This window comes from Phascolarctos cinereus, unplaced genomic scaffold (assembly GCF_003287225.1).
Source record: "Phascolarctos cinereus isolate Bilbo 61053 unplaced genomic scaffold, phaCin_HiC Scaffold_2;HRSCAF=192, whole genome shotgun sequence".
Classification (NCBI taxonomy): domain Eukaryota; kingdom Metazoa; phylum Chordata; class Mammalia; order Diprotodontia; family Phascolarctidae; genus Phascolarctos; species Phascolarctos cinereus.
Window position 1 is genome coordinate 92,800,215 of NW_027555625.1, and position 17,989 is coordinate 92,818,203.

The 17,989-nt window shown below is 41.4% G+C and overlaps 1 long non-coding RNA gene across 2 annotated transcripts in view; it reads right to left on the minus strand.

Moving 5' to 3' along the window:
• Positions 1-292: 292 nt before the first annotated feature.
• The window catches only part of LOC110218533 (uncharacterized), a 61,481-nt gene continuing 43,784 nt past the window's right edge, over positions 293-17,989 (minus strand). Inside the window, exons 3-4 of one of the 2 annotated variants that reach the window (XR_002327339.2) lie at positions 2,942-3,073; positions 293-1,005 (exon numbers count right to left, since the gene is read on the minus strand). This is a non-coding gene — a long non-coding RNA (uncharacterized LOC110218533). The remainder of the gene's footprint in view (positions 1,006-2,941; positions 3,074-17,989) is intronic. The other variant, XR_002327338.2, reaches the window with a different exon arrangement.

Genomic DNA, 17,989 nt, shown 5'->3' on the forward strand with positions numbered 1-17,989 from the left:
CCTGGAAAGGCTATGTCAGCCTTCTCCCCTATGATCTCACTCACCATCCTTGGAACTTCTCAAATGAAAACATTCTCCTCTTTGTGTTGTTCTCCATTTTTAGAATATAAGGCCTTTGAGGGCAGGGACTGTCTTAGCTTCTGTTTTGTGTCCTCAGTACTTAGCCCAGTGCTTGGCCCATAGTTGGCACTTAATAAATGCTTTTTCATTCATTTTTTTATTCAACGAGATGAAACAAAAGGAAGACCATGAGGAGTTACTCAGCTAATCAATAAATCAACAAACCAACAGATAGGTTCTGAGACTTTTAATTTTTTTAAGTCCTGATTTTATTTTTTATTTTTAATAGTATTTTATTTTTTCTCAAATACATGTCAAGACAATTTTTAACATTCATTTTTACAAGATTTTGAGTTCCAAATTTTTCCCCCTCCTTCTCCTCCCCCTTCCAAAAATAGTAGGCAGATTGATGTATGTTATACATGTTCTATCATAGAGAACATATTTCCATATTAGTCGTGATTGTGAAAGAAGAAATAGATCAAGAGGGGAAAAAAACATGAAAAAGAATGCAGTAAGTGGAAAAAGTATGCTTTGATTTGCATCCAGAGTCCATCAGCTCTTTATAAGAGGATGTGGATAGCATTTTCCCTTCCTTTGTACTTGTCTCGGACCACTGTGTTGCTAAGAAGACCAACCTCATGGCTGCTCATCACACAATGTTGCTGATACTGTGTACAATGTTTTCCTGGTTCTGCTCATTCCACTTTGCATCAGTTCGTAGGAGTCTTTCCAGATTTTTCTGAAATCTGCCTGTTCATCATTTCTTACTGCACAGTAGTATTCCATTACATTCTTTTCCTTTTTCCCTTATCATTTCCCTAATCATATTCATTTTACAATGAAGGAATTAAACCCGCCAAGGAGAATAATAACCTGAAGGAAGCAACATTTATCAACCTTGTCTGGGGCACCCAAGTAGCCTTGCTCTGAGATGAGATGCACCTAGAGGAAAAAAAAAATAATAACTTATGACACAAGTATGTTAAGTGCCAAATGAAAGACACAATGAATGCAATATGAGTTCAAAAGAGGGAGAGATCACTCTGGGCTAGAGTGAGTCTGGGAAGGTATCATGGAGGAGGTGAAACTTGTGCTTGGCATTGAAGGATGGATAGGATCTAAATAAGTAAAGAGGAAGGGGAAAGCATTCTGTCAGTTAGTCAGTCAGCAAACATTTAGTAACCCCCACAATGAGCCAAGCACAGTGCTAACTGCTTGGAACATCAGGGAAATGATGAACAATGAAATAGGGGCACGAAGGCTCCAGGCATATTCAGAGAACACTGAGAAAGACCAGGCTGTACCAGAGAGGAATATAGACATCAGGGAATATTAAAGAATCAGATTGAAAAGGTAGGTTAGGCCCAGATTCTAAAGGGCCTTGAATGTTGGGCCGAGTGTGGTTTGTGTCCTGATGCAATGAGAAACCCCAGAAAGTTTCTGAGTAGGGAAGGATACAGTGATAACGGGGGAAGGAGTGAATCAGGGGAGCCTGCTATCAACTGGATGCGTTCCTCAATAAATATGATGAAATTAAAGATGTGGCCCTTTGTTTAGTGCTATTAATGTGGCACCTCCCCATAAGGGGTAGGCATGAGCACTGGCATGAGTGTTTGCAGAGAAGGGACAGAAAACTCCTTTGATTTGTTCCCAGCGGCATTATAGTTCAAGTTTGAGAGTCCGCAAATTCAAGAGTTAGGGCACTGGCCTTCTAGATGGAAATTTCCTCAATAAAGCACTTACTTGTAGGAGAAGGAAGGGCATCTGGAGAACTGCATGCCCATGAGAAAAAGGGAAGGAGTGAAGAGGGAGATTCAGTACAATATGGGTCTGATGAGGCAGTTAGATGGCACAGTGGATAGAGTACCGGCCCTGGATTCAGGAAGACCTGAGTTCACATGCTGCCTCAGACACATAACACTTACTAGCTGTGTGACCCTGGGCAAGTCACTTAATCCCATTGCCTAGCCAAAAAAAAAAAAAAGATAAAAAAGAAAACAATATGGATCTGATGAGAAGGGATTGCTCGTTCTGAATGAAGCCCCCTAAATGTGTTTACCTTCCAAGAGATGTCTATTAAGCTATTGGAGTACTCTTTGTCATTCTTGTATCTCTCTATGAATTCCTTGAATACTTTGTATGTGATGTTTTTTCTGTGGAGTAAAATAAAAGCTGTCCCATACCTGATGTGCATTTAATACCTTGTGTGCCTGTGTGGGAGTTGGAGATCCTCTTACTCACATTTGAGGAAACTTAAACACAAGATACACCATGATTTTATTTAGAGATTTTTCTATAATAATCTGGGGGGGGGCAGCTAGGTGGCGCAGTGGAAAGAGCACCAGCCCTGAAGTCAGGAGGACCTGAGTTCAAATCCGAACTCAGACCAAACACTTGACACTTACTAGCTGTGTGATCCTGGGTAAGTCACTTAACCCCAATTGCCTACAAAAATAAAAAATTTTAAAAAATTAAATAATCTCTGTAGGGGCAACAGAAGCAAAGTGAAAAAAATGACCCTCATCTATCAGCCGTCAGATTGGCTATTGGAGCCAGGAGACTTTGGAGGGAGCTAGGCTACAAGTTTTCAAGATAAAACACCAAGGCTTCTGTTCTGGTGTCCAACCTTTCCTTTTGGGCTCTTCTTCCTCCCTTTTCTACTCCTCCTTTTTGGAGGCCCTAATCTTCCCACCTCTGAGCCTACATCCACCTGTCTTTCTGTTTTCTAAAGGCACAACCTAGATCCAGGGCCATGATGCTTAGAGTACTTCAGAAAGGAGCCTGACTCTTGGCTATTTTTTGCCTTAAGGGACTTTCATACACGTATACACACAACACACAAAAATGTTCAAATATACATAAACACACAGATACCCACAAAGCTAGAGCAAAACTGCCTTCCTGGATAGCCTTCATTTCTCCCCGTCACCACCTAAGTGTTCCAAGTCCAGGCAGTGGCTCTTTCCCTCTGGGTAATTAGAAGGAAGCAGTGTTTGCCCTCAAGGTCTCTCTGCCCAGAAAAGAAGACCATAAACATGGACATAATTTGTAGGTGGCAAAGGGAGAGAAGGTTAAAAGGTCAGATACAAGAAGCAAAACCCTTCTGTGCCATGCGGGAAACGGACAGATACTTTTATAACTCACAGTCCTTCCCACGTTTTTTCCCCCATTCCCCCTCTAGTCCCAAACACAATTCACAGTTACTTCATGCTACTCTCATCTCTTCTGTCCAAGAGAGAAGTATTTGAGAATTCATCCACACTGAGATGTTTTGGGACCTAAGGCAGAGCTTAATAATAAGCCTTAATAGCTTAAAACTGCACCCAGGCTTCTGGAACATCCTGTGTTCATCTGCCAAGGATTGTTTATATGTTAATTATTCAATTTGCATATTCACCCTGAGGATTGAGTCTCTAATAGGGAGACTTCAGGTCCTGAGACAGGCTTGTCCTCTTAAACCACAGCACGTAGGATAAGAGATATTGCACTTTGGAAGGGACCCCAGAGACAATCTAGTCCAATCTGGACCAGAGCAAGCATCCTCTCCACAACATTTCTGGCAAATGGTCATCTAGTCTCCACTTGAAGACCTCCAACAATGGGAAGTTCTCAAGCAAAATCTGGGCAGGAAGAGAGGTATGTTTTTCAAGGGATCTGAATCTACAGTTACTTCTAGACCTGAGCATCCTGGGAATAAGACCATGCTTTTTTTTTTTTTAAAGCAATTGGGGTTGAGTGACTTGCCCAGAGTCACACAGCTAGTAAATGTCACGTGTTTGGTCTGAGGTCACATTTGAACTCAGGTCCTCCTGACTTCAGGGCCAGTGGGCCATCTGGCTGCCCCACAGTATAAGACCATTCTTAAAGGTCTATAACTCTATCAACTCTGCTATATAGCATTCTCCATCCTCCTTCATAATGGAGAGTTAGGTGGTACAATGGTTAGAGCACTGGGCTTGGAATCAGAAAGACTCATGAGTTCAAATCCAGCCTCAGACACTTACTAGCTGTATGACCCTAGGCAAGTCATTTAACCCTGTTTGCCTCAGTTTCCTCATCTGTAAAATGTGCTGGAGAAAAAAATGTCAAACCACATCAGTATCTATGCCAAGAAAACCCCAAAAGGGGTCAAGAAACAACAGAACAACAAAAATCCTCCTTCATAGTAGGGTGGGCAGCAGTGGGGTATAGTGGTAAGACCACTGAATTAAGAGTTAGGGGACATGACTTCAAGTCTTAACTTGTATTAGTTACATGACTGTCCCCAAATCATTTTATGTCTCTGAGCTTTAGTTTCTTCATCTGTAAAATGGAGAAAATAATAACTTGTACTACCTTCTTTGAATGAATAAATGATTGAAGTAGCATTTATTAAGCATTTACCATGTGCCAAGAACTGTGATAAGCAGTGATTGATGCTTTCCATGAGGAAAGCACTTTGTAAAGCATAAACTATTTTGTTAATGTGAGTCAGTATTATTTTTTTTTCAGTTTTCAAGAATAGCCACAATGGTCATTGCTCCCCCACCTCACCCTGCCCCACCAGGGCATGATCCTGAATAGCCACCACATATCCTCAGCCACAGTCCCAATTCATGATTTCAAGATTTGGGGCACATCACTCTAAGCACAACTGGAGCAAACAGATCAGTTTGGGGCAAAAATTTCATTATATGTGAGTGGCAAGTTCAAGTTCCCTTTACTATGCCAAACACTGGCCAGGAAGTAGAAATACCCAGGTTCTATTCTCAGTTCTGTCATGAACAGGCCATGTCACCTCAGATAAGTCACAACTCTTCTGGCCCCCAATTTCCTCATCTATAAAGTGACATAGTTGGACTCTAAGACTTTAAGTAGCTCTAAAAAGATTCTGATTCTATTCCATCCCTGGCCACCTACGGTATGTCCAGTCCCCTTCTGGTAAGTAAGAAAGAAAGAGAGAGAGAGAGAGAGAGAGAGAGAGAGAGAGAGAGAGAGAGAGAAAGAAGAAAGAAAGAAAAAGAAAGAAAGAAAGAAAGAAAGAAAGAAAGAAAGAAAGAAAGAAAGAAAGAAAGAAAGAAAGAAGGAAGGAAGAAAGAAAGAAGGAAGGAAGAAAGAAAGAAAGAAGAGAAAGCAAGTTCCCTACATTGAAGGAATTTGTAATCCAATGGGAAAGATAAGACCCACACATGCAACATTTAAAGAATGAGATCAGAGTATATAGTTAAGTGATGAATTATTTATGCAGACTGTAGCCACTCAAAGAGTTCCAGCAAGGAAGAAAATAATAAAGTTTTGAGTAGCCCCTTCCCCCCTACTCCCACCAAAAAAAAACAAAAAAAATTGTTAAGTGACTCAGTACCTGCAAACTAAAGTTTTGCCTTAAGGCATTCTGTCAGTCAATAACTGTGAATTCCTTAGCCTGACATTCAAGCACCTCCAAACTATTCCATTACAAGGCATTCACCTCAAGGCAGCCAAAAACATAAAGACAAGCCAAAGGCATACGCCAAAATATTCACAGCAGTACCTTTTGTGTTGGCCAAAAAAAGGAAAAAGAAACAAACTGGGCCCATAAATTGAGAAATAACTAAATAAATTACATTCTATGAATATAATTAAATATTATTGCACATATAAGAAACATGAGGAATTCAGAGAAGCATGGGAAGACTTGTATCAACTGATACAAAGGGAAGAGAGCCCAGTCTGAACAATGTATACCAAGATGAAAATAATTTAATGAAAAAACAAAAACAAAAACATGAGAAGTCAGTCGAACTTAGAGTAAACAATGGCAAATCTTGGTCCTGGAAAACAAATGATGAAATTAATTTCCCTCCTCTTGACAGACAAAGAAAAGACTTCAAGTACTGACTGTTACGGAAGCTGACAAATGGGCTTGCTTATCCCCTAGTTTTGCTGAACTGTTTTTCATTGTTACAAAGGAGGGCTTACTGGAGGGGGCAGTATATATCAGTGTAACAGGGATGATCAGGAGATTATTGCTTGAATGACACAGAGAACTCCTGATTGGTCACTAGTCAGTCAATCAAATAATCTTTTATTAAGTGTTTACTATGTTCCTGGCACTGTGCTAAGAGAAAGGCGAAAGACAGTCTCGACTCTTAATGTGCTCACCCTCTAAGGCGGGAGAAAACATGGAAACAACTATGTATGGTGACTAGGCTGAGCAGAGTCATGGGAAATGGACTCTTGTGGAAGAATATCATCTCCCTCCTTCTGCCCCCCAACTCAGTCTATAAGAGTGCTTCACCCTTCTGCAGTCAAGCATTCAGCATCACTGGATGGGTCGAGCCATTGGAACCCCTGGGCTCAGGAAGCCTTTCCCAATCGCCCTGAAAGCTTATAATGCCTTCCCTCTGTTGATTATTTCACATTTCCCATCTATCTTGTTAACAGCACGGCTTATTTGTACATGGTTGTTTGGGTGTTGTCTCCCAACATGTGATGTGAATTCCTTCAAAGCAGAGCTTGTGTTTTGCCTTTCTCTGTGCTTAGCACAGTGCCTGGCTCATCATAGTGGGTTCCTAATTCACATTTATTGACTAACCAACTGCCTTCAGTCTCTGATTGAGCTACACTCTCTTCACCAGGAACATTACCAGGTCTATTAAGCTAGAACACTAATGTGTTCCTTCAGCAAGGTTAACAACGCTTATCCTAGATTTGACAGAATCCTTTTCTCTTTGGCTCTCTCTGGCATTGGTCTAAGGTTTGTCATTTGCATGAATGAAGACCTGTCCTATTCAAAAATTCTTCCTGCCTCAGAATTGGCTTCCCTAAGAGAGGGAACTCTAAAACGATCAATCACCGACGCTACCAAGGTTCCTATGGGGGTCTAATTGAAAAGGATGGTCAGAGAAAGATATTGAAGCAGCCTGTGCCCTGAGGCATCTGGCTGGCCTTTTCATAAACAATTAAGTTAGTCAATCTTCCGACCCTTTCTAAGCCATGCTATACTTCTTTTATATAGAAAAGGGTAAGGGTTTCCCCTATACATTTTAACATTCCTTTTGCTTTTGCACTTTGTTAAGTCTAAAGGGCCATTTCCTTACATACAAATATATATATATATATATATATATATATATATATATATATATATATATGTGTGTGTATATATATATATGTGTATATATGTATATACACATATATATATATATATATGTGTGTATATATGTATATATACACACACACACACACACACACATATATACACATATATATGTATCAAGTTGTCATACAATCTATTGATTATATGTATTACATTCATGATATGCACAAATGCTAGCTGCATCACTGGGGGACTTGGGATATTCAAAGCCAGCTGTGGGGAACATGAAAGGTAGCTCAGAGCTCACTACCACAGCCTCCTGTAAACTTAGACCTAGATCTCCTCTGGTCATTATTGTCCCCTGTCCTGCCTGCTTCTTTCCTTTGAGAACCATTCTACTGTGATGCAGTTGAAAAACTGCTTAACTTAGGTCAGAGGACCTGAGTGTAAATCCTGATTCTGCCATTTACTACATGTGTGAACTTGAAAGAGTCATTATACTTTTGTGGGCTTCAGTGTCCTCATCTGGAGGGCCAGTTAGGTGATGAGGTGGATACAGCACAGGGCCTGGAGTCAGGAAAACTGGAGTTCCAGTCTGGACTCAGACACCTAGCTGCAGAGAGAGAGAGAGAGAGAGAGAGAGAGAGAGAGAGAGAGAGAGAGAGAGAGAGAGAGAGAGAAGGAGAGACAGACAGAAAAAGAGACAGAGACAGGGAAAGAGAGAGAGAGAATGGATAATGCCAACCTCACTTCAGGCTGCTGAAAGAAAAGACAGAGAGGAAGCCAACGTAAGAGGAGCTGGGAGTCTGCATCACGTCTCTGTGTCCTACCTTTTTACTGAAGACCACACATCTTTTGGCACCTTCTCCAAAGTTGCTGCTCCTTTTTCCATACCTCCCACACACACATAGGGCCAGGAGGATGGGTTGGGATACTCTGCTTCCCACCACTTTTCTCGGACCTCTCCCTCTAAACAACCTCGATTTAGAAAGGCCAAGGTCATCCCCTGCATCCCAGGCCATCACCAATCATCTTGACTTCGCTCTTGCCACTGGGCTCAGATCACTCTAGCAGAGAGAGTGAGGCTGATAACTTTGCACAACTCTGCCTCACTTAAATCCAGTTCACAAGCAAGTCACCTTCCTGATGTCATTGGTCTTCTTCAAAAATGAAGGATGATGGGGCAGCTAGGTGGCGCAGTGGATAGAGCTCTGGCCTTGGAATTGGGAGGATCTGAGTTCAAATCTGGTCTCAGACACATAACACTCACTAGCTGTGTGACCCTGGGCAAGTCACTTAATGCCAATTACCTCGAAAAAACCAACAAAAAAAAAAGAACAAACAACAGGTCACTCCTCACCATTCCCATGGCTTCAGGTCCTCATTGCTTTCTTTAGATATTTCTAGGTCATTCTCACTCTGCTCCCAGAAAGTTTAGAACGATGGCCTGGGCCACAGTCTCATTCCCTACTAGCTCCCTTTGAGAACACAGGCCTCAACCTTTCCAACTCCTATGACCTCGGTCTCCAATCTACCTCAGCCACACACAGGAGTGGCCATACCTTAGACCAGTGATGTCAAACTCAAGCAGAAATGTGGGGCACAGAATCTATCCACAAGTACACCTATAGGTAACATATTGTTTAATTTTAAAATGTAATGTTATCTATGTTTTATTGTATTTTTATTTATTTTGTTTGATATTTCCCCAGTTACATTTTAATCTGCTTGGGTTCACTAGGGAGTGTTGTGGACTGTATGCCAACAGCATGTTCTATACCGATGCAGGACCCCCTTCCCCAATCCCACTTAACCAGGATTCCTAGTGAAGCCTCTGCTTAAGGGCCAAACCAATGGCACCCTCTCTAGGATTCATTCCCCCTGTCCCAAATGATCTTTCCCTCTCCCTTTTCTGCCCGTAGCATCTTCTCCGGGGCTGCTTGTACTGCTTATCTCTTTTTACTTGTTTCAAAGTTATTTGCTATTTATTTTAATGTCTTATCTTCCCGACACTCGATAACAGCCTCCTTCAATAATAATAGGTATGGAAATATGTCTTGCATGACTACACATGTATAATCTATATCAAATTGCTTGCCTTCTCAAGGAGGGGAAAGGGGAAAAAGGGAGAGACAGAATTTGAAAGACAATTTTTTTTAAAGCTGAATGTTAAAAATTGTTTTTACATGTAATTGGAAAAAAATATTTAAAATTTTAAATAATGATAATAATTGTTGCTGTTCAGTCTTTTTTTCATTCATGTCCAGTTCTGTGATCCCTTTTGGGGGTTTTCTTGGCAAAGATGCTAGAGTGGTTTGCCATTTCCTTCTCCAGCTCATTTTACAGGTGAGGAAACTGAGGCAAACAGGGTTAAGTGACTTGCCCAGGGTCAAATGGCTAGTAAGCATCTAAAGCCAGATTTGAACTCAGGAAGATGAGTCTTCCTAACTCCAGGCCCGGCACTCTAACCTAGGCACCACCTAACTGCCCCTCATAATAATAATAGGTAACATCTATATAACACTTATTATGTGCCAGGTATTATGCTAAGTGCTTTACAAATATTATCTCATTTGATCCTAACAACAACCCTGGGGTTATTGTTATCCCCATTTTACAGATGAGGAAATTGAAGCAAACAGGTTAAGTGACTTGCCCAGGGTCATTCAGCTAGTAAGTATCTGTGGCTAGATTTGAATTCAGGTCTTCCTGACTCCAGTCCAGTCTCTCTATCCACTGAGCCACCCAGTTATTCTTTAGGCAAGGGACTACGTCTTATCTGAATCTTCGCATCACGTGACTTCCCTAGTCAATGCAGTAGCCACGGAACTGTGTGCAAAGGACAATGGCTCAGTACGTGTAAGCCGAGGGAAGGAAGCCACTGACGTAACCTCCTCCATGCTGAGGTGTTAGGGGAATCACAACTGTTCTTCTTCAGCTGAACCCTTTGCCCAGCCCTTGCTGGCTCTGCCCCTTAGAGGAGCAGAATGACTTCACCCAGAGCTTGCATAACCCATTCCCGACTTCGGGAATACCCCCAGAGCTATCTCTGTCTTCTCTCTAATCCCTTTTGATCAGGCTCCAGTGAGAGGGAGGGGGGGAAGCTTGCTAATACACTTTCATTTATTATTTAAAAGTTGCCACCGTTCCTGCAGGAAGGTTAAACGTAATTAAAAGACGGTGTTTTTCCATGAGGCGCAGCAGAAAAACAATGTCTCCAGCATTTCAAAGTCATTTTGGCCAAGCCTCAGTGATCATTTATAAAGTCTGGGATTTATTTGGATTCAATCAGCCACAGAGGCAGCAGCTGCAAGTTCATCAGTCAGAATTCGTCCAGCGTCCTCAGAGAAGACAGGACATTGTCCACTAGCCAGAATATCGCAGAAGTCCCACCTTGGATCTCAGGAAATTTTCATTAAGTATAATTCCTTACTATTAACTCTATTCTCCTCAAAGTACTTTCCATTGATCCTCACAGCCCAGAGCTGTGAGATAGGAAGGATGAGCATTAGTAATGCAGTTAAAAAAAAAATTAAGAGCACTGGATTTGGAATCAGAAAACTAGGGCTCAAACTCCACCTCTGCTATGCAGCGGATATAGTGCTAGACTTGGAGTCAGAAAATCCTGAGTTCAAACTCTTCCTTCTACACTTGAAATTCCGATGACCACAGACAAGCCATTTCATCTCTCTAAACCTCAGTTTTCTCATCTGTAAAACAGGGAGCATAATCCCTGTGGTGCCTACCTCACTGGGGGGTTGTGAGGACCTGGTGAAATAATTGTGTATAGAACACTTTGCAATCTTAAAGAGTTATATAAATGCCAGTTATTTCTATTGCTATCCAAGTAACCCGGGCAACTAGATGGCGCAGTAGATAGAGCACTGGCCCTGAAATCAGGAGGACATGAGTTCAAATTCAGCCTCAGACCAAACACTTGACACTTACTAGCTGTGTGACCCTGGGCAAGTCACTTAACCCCAACTGCCTAAAAAAAAAACAAGTAACCTTAGACAAGTCACCTTATCTCTCTACGCTTCAGTGGTTTCATTTGTGAAAATGATAGAGGAGGATGAGGTTAACTCTGAGGTCCCTTCTAGGTCTAAATTCCAGACTTCCCATTTTACAGATGAGACAAGTGAGGCCAGGAGAATTTCAATGACCAGTTCAAGGAATAAGGGCTCAAACCCAAGTATTCAGATGCCCCATTCAAGGCTTTCTACTCTGCCTAGTTTCAATTTGATGCCCAATGATGGCCTCATTGGAAAACAATACACATCCCTTAAGCAGTTCCCACCTCATAATTAGACTCCAGAGACTGGGGGATTGTGGAGCTCTGCTGTCAGGTCACAGTTCTGTATTCTAGACGATTGCCAAACCCTTACAGAGAAGGTGTAGGCTGGAGACAGATGCCGAATTGGCCAGCAAAGACATTTCTTAGTATGCTGCTCACGTGTCTACCTTTCATCACATGGCTAACACAAAACTAATGTTCTCTAAGTTGACTTTACAGCATTCTTTTCCCCACAGAGGTAGGCGGGGATTTGACTAAAATGCTTTTTCTCTGGTATTTGAGCTATGAACCTATTCAATCAACGAAGTGGAGAATCTAGCTGGATGGTTTCCCCCCTGCTTTGCTAATGCCAAATGACTCAACCACTTTGCTTCAAACTTTCCATCAAAGGACCCTTTGTAATGTTCTTGGGGCAGAAAGCAAACACTGGAAGCTTACAGCCTAGAAATGTGTTGTTGTTTTTTTAGGTTGTTGTTGTTGGTTTTTTTGAAAGTGCTGAGCAAACCAATATAAGTAGGGTTGGATACTGCTGGAAGCACGGAGAGCCAGTCCCTTCACCAAAATCTGCCATACTGAAAACTCAAGCAATGTGTCAATTAACCAGCATTTCCTAAATTTCAATTATGTACTGAGCCCTATGCTAGTGCCTATAGGAAATACAAAGAACTAAAGGGTGAGTTTTTTAAAACTCAAGGAGTTTATCACCTAATTGGGGAGACAACTCCTATCAGTAAAACAATTACAGGACAATTCAGTTGAGTTAATAAATATATATATCAAGCATTGACTACATGCAAATCACTGTGCTAGGTTGTAAGGCTATCACGACCAAAAAAGAAAAAATGGTCCTACACTCAAAAAGTTGACATTTGCGGATAAGTACCTGTGTGGCCAGGCTCTGGATTTATACGGACTAGATTCAATCTCAAGGGCAATAGAAAAAATAATATCTCTTTGGCTCATTTTCCCCTCACCCATAGTTATTTTCTGGGAAACATCAGAATAAAGCTTGTGTCTGGTCTCCATAAATGTGGGGGAAAGGGTAAGCAGGTCCTATACAAGCAATCAAGGTAACAATGAATATCAGGTACAAGATAACCTTTATTCCACCAAACAGCAATTATAGAAAACATACGACAGGCTCACAACAGACCAAAAATACAACTCCTCTTCCTTCTCCCCTGGGTCTAACTTTCTACTCCTAGCCAGTACAGTCCTTCAGATGCATGACCATCCTATGGTTTGGATAACATTTAGAAGGGATTACCAAAGAGGAAACCCCATGACTTAGAGACCTGTATAGAAATCTAGCCTTATGGGACTACCATGAGATCTTGAACTTCCCCAGAAGGGGAAATGAAATGGAGTTTGCTAAAGAGACAGCTCCCTTCCCATCAGACCTAAACAGTAAAGAGCAAAATCCATGTTGTTTGTGTTTCCACCATCATAGCTTCAGTCCATTGTCCTTCCTCCAGATGTGAAGATCACATATATAATTTCCTTCAGCTAAGAGGATGGTAATAGGTGTCCCCTCTTTCTAAATGGATGGATCCATGAACTCTAAAACTTGGGGTTGCTAAAGAGGCAATTCTAAGTGTGATGCCACCCAGGAAATACCCATTCTTTCTCTGGGAAAGCCTGATTCCCTGAACTCTTGAACTTAGAACAACCAGTTAGCAAACCAAAGACTTGTGTTGCTTAGGAATTTCCCCTTCTTGCTCTCTCTAAAATGCTGGATTCCAGAACTTCGAGATCCAAGAATTCTCTGGGAGAGTGTGGGCGGAAGCACATGAAACTCCCATGTCTTCTGCCTTCCGGTAGTGTTGGGGGCAGGATTGGCGGGGTGTGCTATGCACGAGCACCAGCTCTCTGCCACTCTCCTCCTGAAGGACTCATGGATGCTTTCAGCTTTGCTGGTCACTAGCCTATTCTCCAGAAGGGGCACCATCTCTAAATCTAGCTCTAACTCATGCGACCTATGCTCTCTGAGAATGAGTTTTGTTGCCTGTAAAATGAGGAAGTTGGTCTCTTCCAGTTCTCACATTCTATGACTCCATCTCAAGAGGGTTTAAGACAACATTTTGTTCTACTTGGTTAAATGCTTTCCAAGACGTCAAACCACAATAAACACTGAGGGAGCTGATGTTCTCTATATCTTTCAGTCAGATGTATGATTCTGAAGATATTTTGACAATTTTCCTAAAAGTCTGATTTCAACGTGAGTACTCCCTCTGGCAACAAAGACCACAACACATACATCTTGTGTGACTGTGGTTTATGTCCTCCCAGAATCCTTCAAGAGGCATCTACCCAATACAGCTCAGGGCCTTCCTCTCGATATAGTCATCCATTGAATGGATACCAATGGAGCATGCAGTCTGTCTTCTGTATCCCTCACTTTCTCCACCTTCTTTTCCAATCACACAGCCGATGACATTTTGTATCCTGTTTCTCTCACATAATTCTTTCTTGGCCATGTGTTAGATCCTATTCCCATCTCCCATGCAGTCTGTAGAACTTTACTCTTTAGCTCTTTAGAAAATGGGCTTATTAAAGGAAATCATCAATTAGGTTTGAAGATGGAGGTGGGTGGAACTGGGGGAAACATAGTGCTCGCAGTGATTCCAAGTTCTTCTCTAGTACAAAAGGCTATCATTTTATTCATGAGTTGACACTATCTGGCTGAAAGTCATGAAACACCACCATACTGGCATCAGATTTACAAGCTACCCAAAGAACAATGGAAAGATCCTTGAGGGTCTTTCACTAAGGGCATACATGACTAGAAAAGGAGATAGGCCAGTCAGATAGCAAGAATAAGAGATAACAAATGGCCAGCCCTAGTGTTACATTTGTGTAACCGAAATACGAAAAGAACCAGAGGAAGGTTCTCTGAAGGGTTGCTGAAAAGAAAAAGACCAGAATTACATGGCATGAGAAGGCATGATCTTTACTGGTGGAGGGAATCCCCATAGAAGTCAAACCATGGATCTACCCAAAGCCTGTTGTAGCTTATTACTTCTCATAAGAGGATTCCAGAGGAACAACCTCTCAGAGACACGTTACTTCTTTCTGAGCTATGAGAGAATAAAGAAATAAAACCCCTAATATTCCACACCTCAAACCGACCCAAACAATTCTGTGTCCCCCACACATACAAGCAAATCTGAAATTAATAGCTGTACAGTGACTTCTTCAGCCCCTGGGTGGGATCGTCCCTGCTTCCCTCTCTCCAAATACCTGTACCTAGCCAGGAGTGTGTGTCTTAGGAAAGGGAAGTGGCCTGAATAGAACATACATCTCTTTTTCTCTTTCAGATATTTGTCCTGAATTCTCTAAATCTCACCCAATGAAGGCTAAATCCCAGACCAAGAGAAACATCAGGATAATTTGAACAGGCCCTCTTTAAGCGAATGTATTAGACTAGATGAAATAAGAAACAGATTGACTAGGAGGTGATTATACCCATTACTACAGAATTATTCAGACTTCAAGAGTCCTCTAAATAGGAAATCTTTAGAGTGCCTTTTAATAAAAAGGGAAGGGAAAAAAAACCACCTCCATGATTCAGTTATGGAAGGATGTATTAGGAGGTGATTTCTCTAGTTTACAAAAGGATTCACCGGAGGATACTATGAAAAGGCCTTTTAGGGGATTTAGAATCAGTTGAGGTTTATAGGGATCTAATTAAATGCAACTTTTCAGGATCACTTAGAACCAGGGGAGAATTCACTCACCAGAGGCCCATGATAAGCCTGTCACAAAGGTTAAGGAGAGTGCAGGGCTAGAACTGACAAGGTTTAATGGACAGCAAAGGGAAAATGGTCTCAGACACTAGGGCCAGGACTTAATAATGTCTGGCAGAGAAGGGAAACAGACAGCAATGGGAGCAAGGAGCCTGAAGTTAAGTAGGGAGTGAAGAGGACAGCAGCAGTAACTGTCATAGTAAGAGCAAGAGAAAGGAAACCACATACTGATTGGATTAGGGCTGGGTGGGAAAGAAGAAAGATCTTGGGGCAGCTAGGGGACAAGTAGGCCTGGAGTCAAGGAGACCTGAGTTCCAATCCAGCCTCAGATACTTATTAGCTGTGTGATCTTGGTCAAGTCATTTAACCTGTTTCCTTTAGTTTCCTCATCTGTAAAATGGGGATAATAATTGCACTTATCTCCAAGAGTTGTTATGAGGACCAGATGAGATAATTATAAAGTACTTAGCATAGTTCCTGCTATTATACAGTAAGTGCTATATAAATGTTAGCTATTATTATTATTATCTTCTTACCTAGCTTTCCTGTGTTACTACAGACCCTGGAACAGGCCTTTTCTCCTCAAATCTGCAACATCTTCAGATGTTCTAGATGCTTTGCAATAATTGTTGTGGCCTCCTGGATCTGGGATACCTGTGGGATCCCAGTTTTCACCCTTGACCTTCCTGTCCCCAACATATACGCACAGATTCTATCATGCAGTTTGCCATAGGCCTAATAGTAGCAAAGCACCTTCTCCTTATGCTAAGTAGCCACTTAACATACATATTTTCTAAATGAATAACTTCTTCCTTTAGGATCAATGAATTACTGAGGAGCTCAACAGGTCAGGTATATTTACTACAAGCAGGATAGACCTTATACTTAAGCAGAGTAGGCTGGTACCCATATATTGTTATGTGAAGGTCTCTAGGAGCCTCAATCAGCTCTTCCCCCAGCCTGCCACCACCTCAAGTTCCATTATTAAGGCTTTGTTCCAGACTAAAACATAAATCCACCTGAGGGGAAGAGTAAGACTTTAATTATCAACCATTAACACCTTGCCTTGAATTATCTTATCATAAATTACCAAAGCAGCCACCCAGCAAGGCCCTGAAGGCATGAGGCAGACACTCAACAAATTTGCATAGTGGAGTGGGGAGAAAAGAATGGAAAAGTCTGGAACCTAGATAGATTTTTTTTGTTGTCGTTCAGTCATTTCAGTCATGCCCAATTCTTCATGACCCCATTTGGGGTTTTCTTGGCCAAGATACTGGAGTGGTTTGCCATTTCCTTTTCCAGCTGATTTTACAGATGAGGAAACTGAGGCAAACAAGGTTAAGTGACTTGTCCAAGATTACACAGCTAGTAAATGTGAGGTCAGATTTGAACTGGTGAAGATGAATCTTTCTAATTCCAAGGCCAGTATGGTATCCAGTGCACCACCTAGCTGCCTAGATAGATATATAGATAGATAGATAGATAGATAGATAGATAGATAGATATGCAGATATGTACGTATGTATGTATACATACTCACTTCAGGTTGCTGAAATCCTGCTTCTATTAAATATACCTGACTTGTTTAACTCCTCAGTAATTCATTGATTCTAAAGGAAGAAGTCATTCATTTACATATATATGTGTGTATGTGTGTATGTGTGTATATAATATATATACATATATACACACATACATACATACATATATACACATATACATACACATATATATGTATATTTTGTTTTCTGTTTGCTACCAACTCGGATAAATAGGTTTCTTTGCTATTTGCCATATGTGTGTTCATTGTAGAACTGGTATTTGGTAGAGAGGGAGTCAGGTTGTTTTCCCCATTCATGAAACAGTGGTCAGAAGTTAACTTGAACTTGAATACCACACCCCCTACACTAATAATATTTAAGAAAGAAGACCTAGGTTCTTAAGAGAAGAAGACTTGAGTTCCAGTCCTTCCTTGGACCTTTACCATCTGTGTGACCCTGGGCAAGTCACTTTACCACTCTCTGCCTCAGTTTCTTCATCTGTAAAATAAGGATGATAATAATAACACCCACCTCTCAGGATTTTTATGAGGAACATAAGAGATTAACATATAAAAAGCCCTATATAAATGTTAGCTCCTATACATGTATGAGAAAGTAAATAATTTGCTTACAGAGGAAATAAGTAGCAGAGCAAGAATTTGAATCCCAGGCCAGCCCTCTAAGGCTACATACATTCTACTGCACCATGAAGCCTCATTTCCAAGGTCTAGTCTAGTCTTGAATCCAGAGACCTCACATCACAGTTTTACTAAGAATCAACCCTATGCCTGATTGTCGAGCTCTGAAGGTTCCTGTAAAACCTGGAGGCATGTGTCTCCCCCAAGAAGGAGGCTCAGGCATCAGTAGGTAACAGCTGTTCCATGAGATGGTAAATTTAAGTTTAAACTATCAGAGCCTCGTTCTCCAGTAAAGTCCGGGATAGGGACATTCACAGGGGCTGACTAGGCTCTGCTGGGTGACCAAGGAGCCATAGCTTATGGCTATACTTAGGCTTTCCAAGAGAAAAATGCCAAGTTATTGCCAACAGCCTCCAGATTTTAATGAATTGTCTATGTACTGGGGGGAATGGCCAATGAGGGTCCAGTTTTTAGAGCATGCACATGCCCTTCCTGACGTCAACCCATGTGAATGCATGGTGAGCCTGTTTCTAAGCATGAATGAATGGAGGACCTTTCCCTCACTTCAGAACTCCCACAGGTATCCTCTGACTGTTTCCTGTCTTATTCTTATTTCCTAATTATTCTGCTGTGACAAAAAGCCTTTTCAT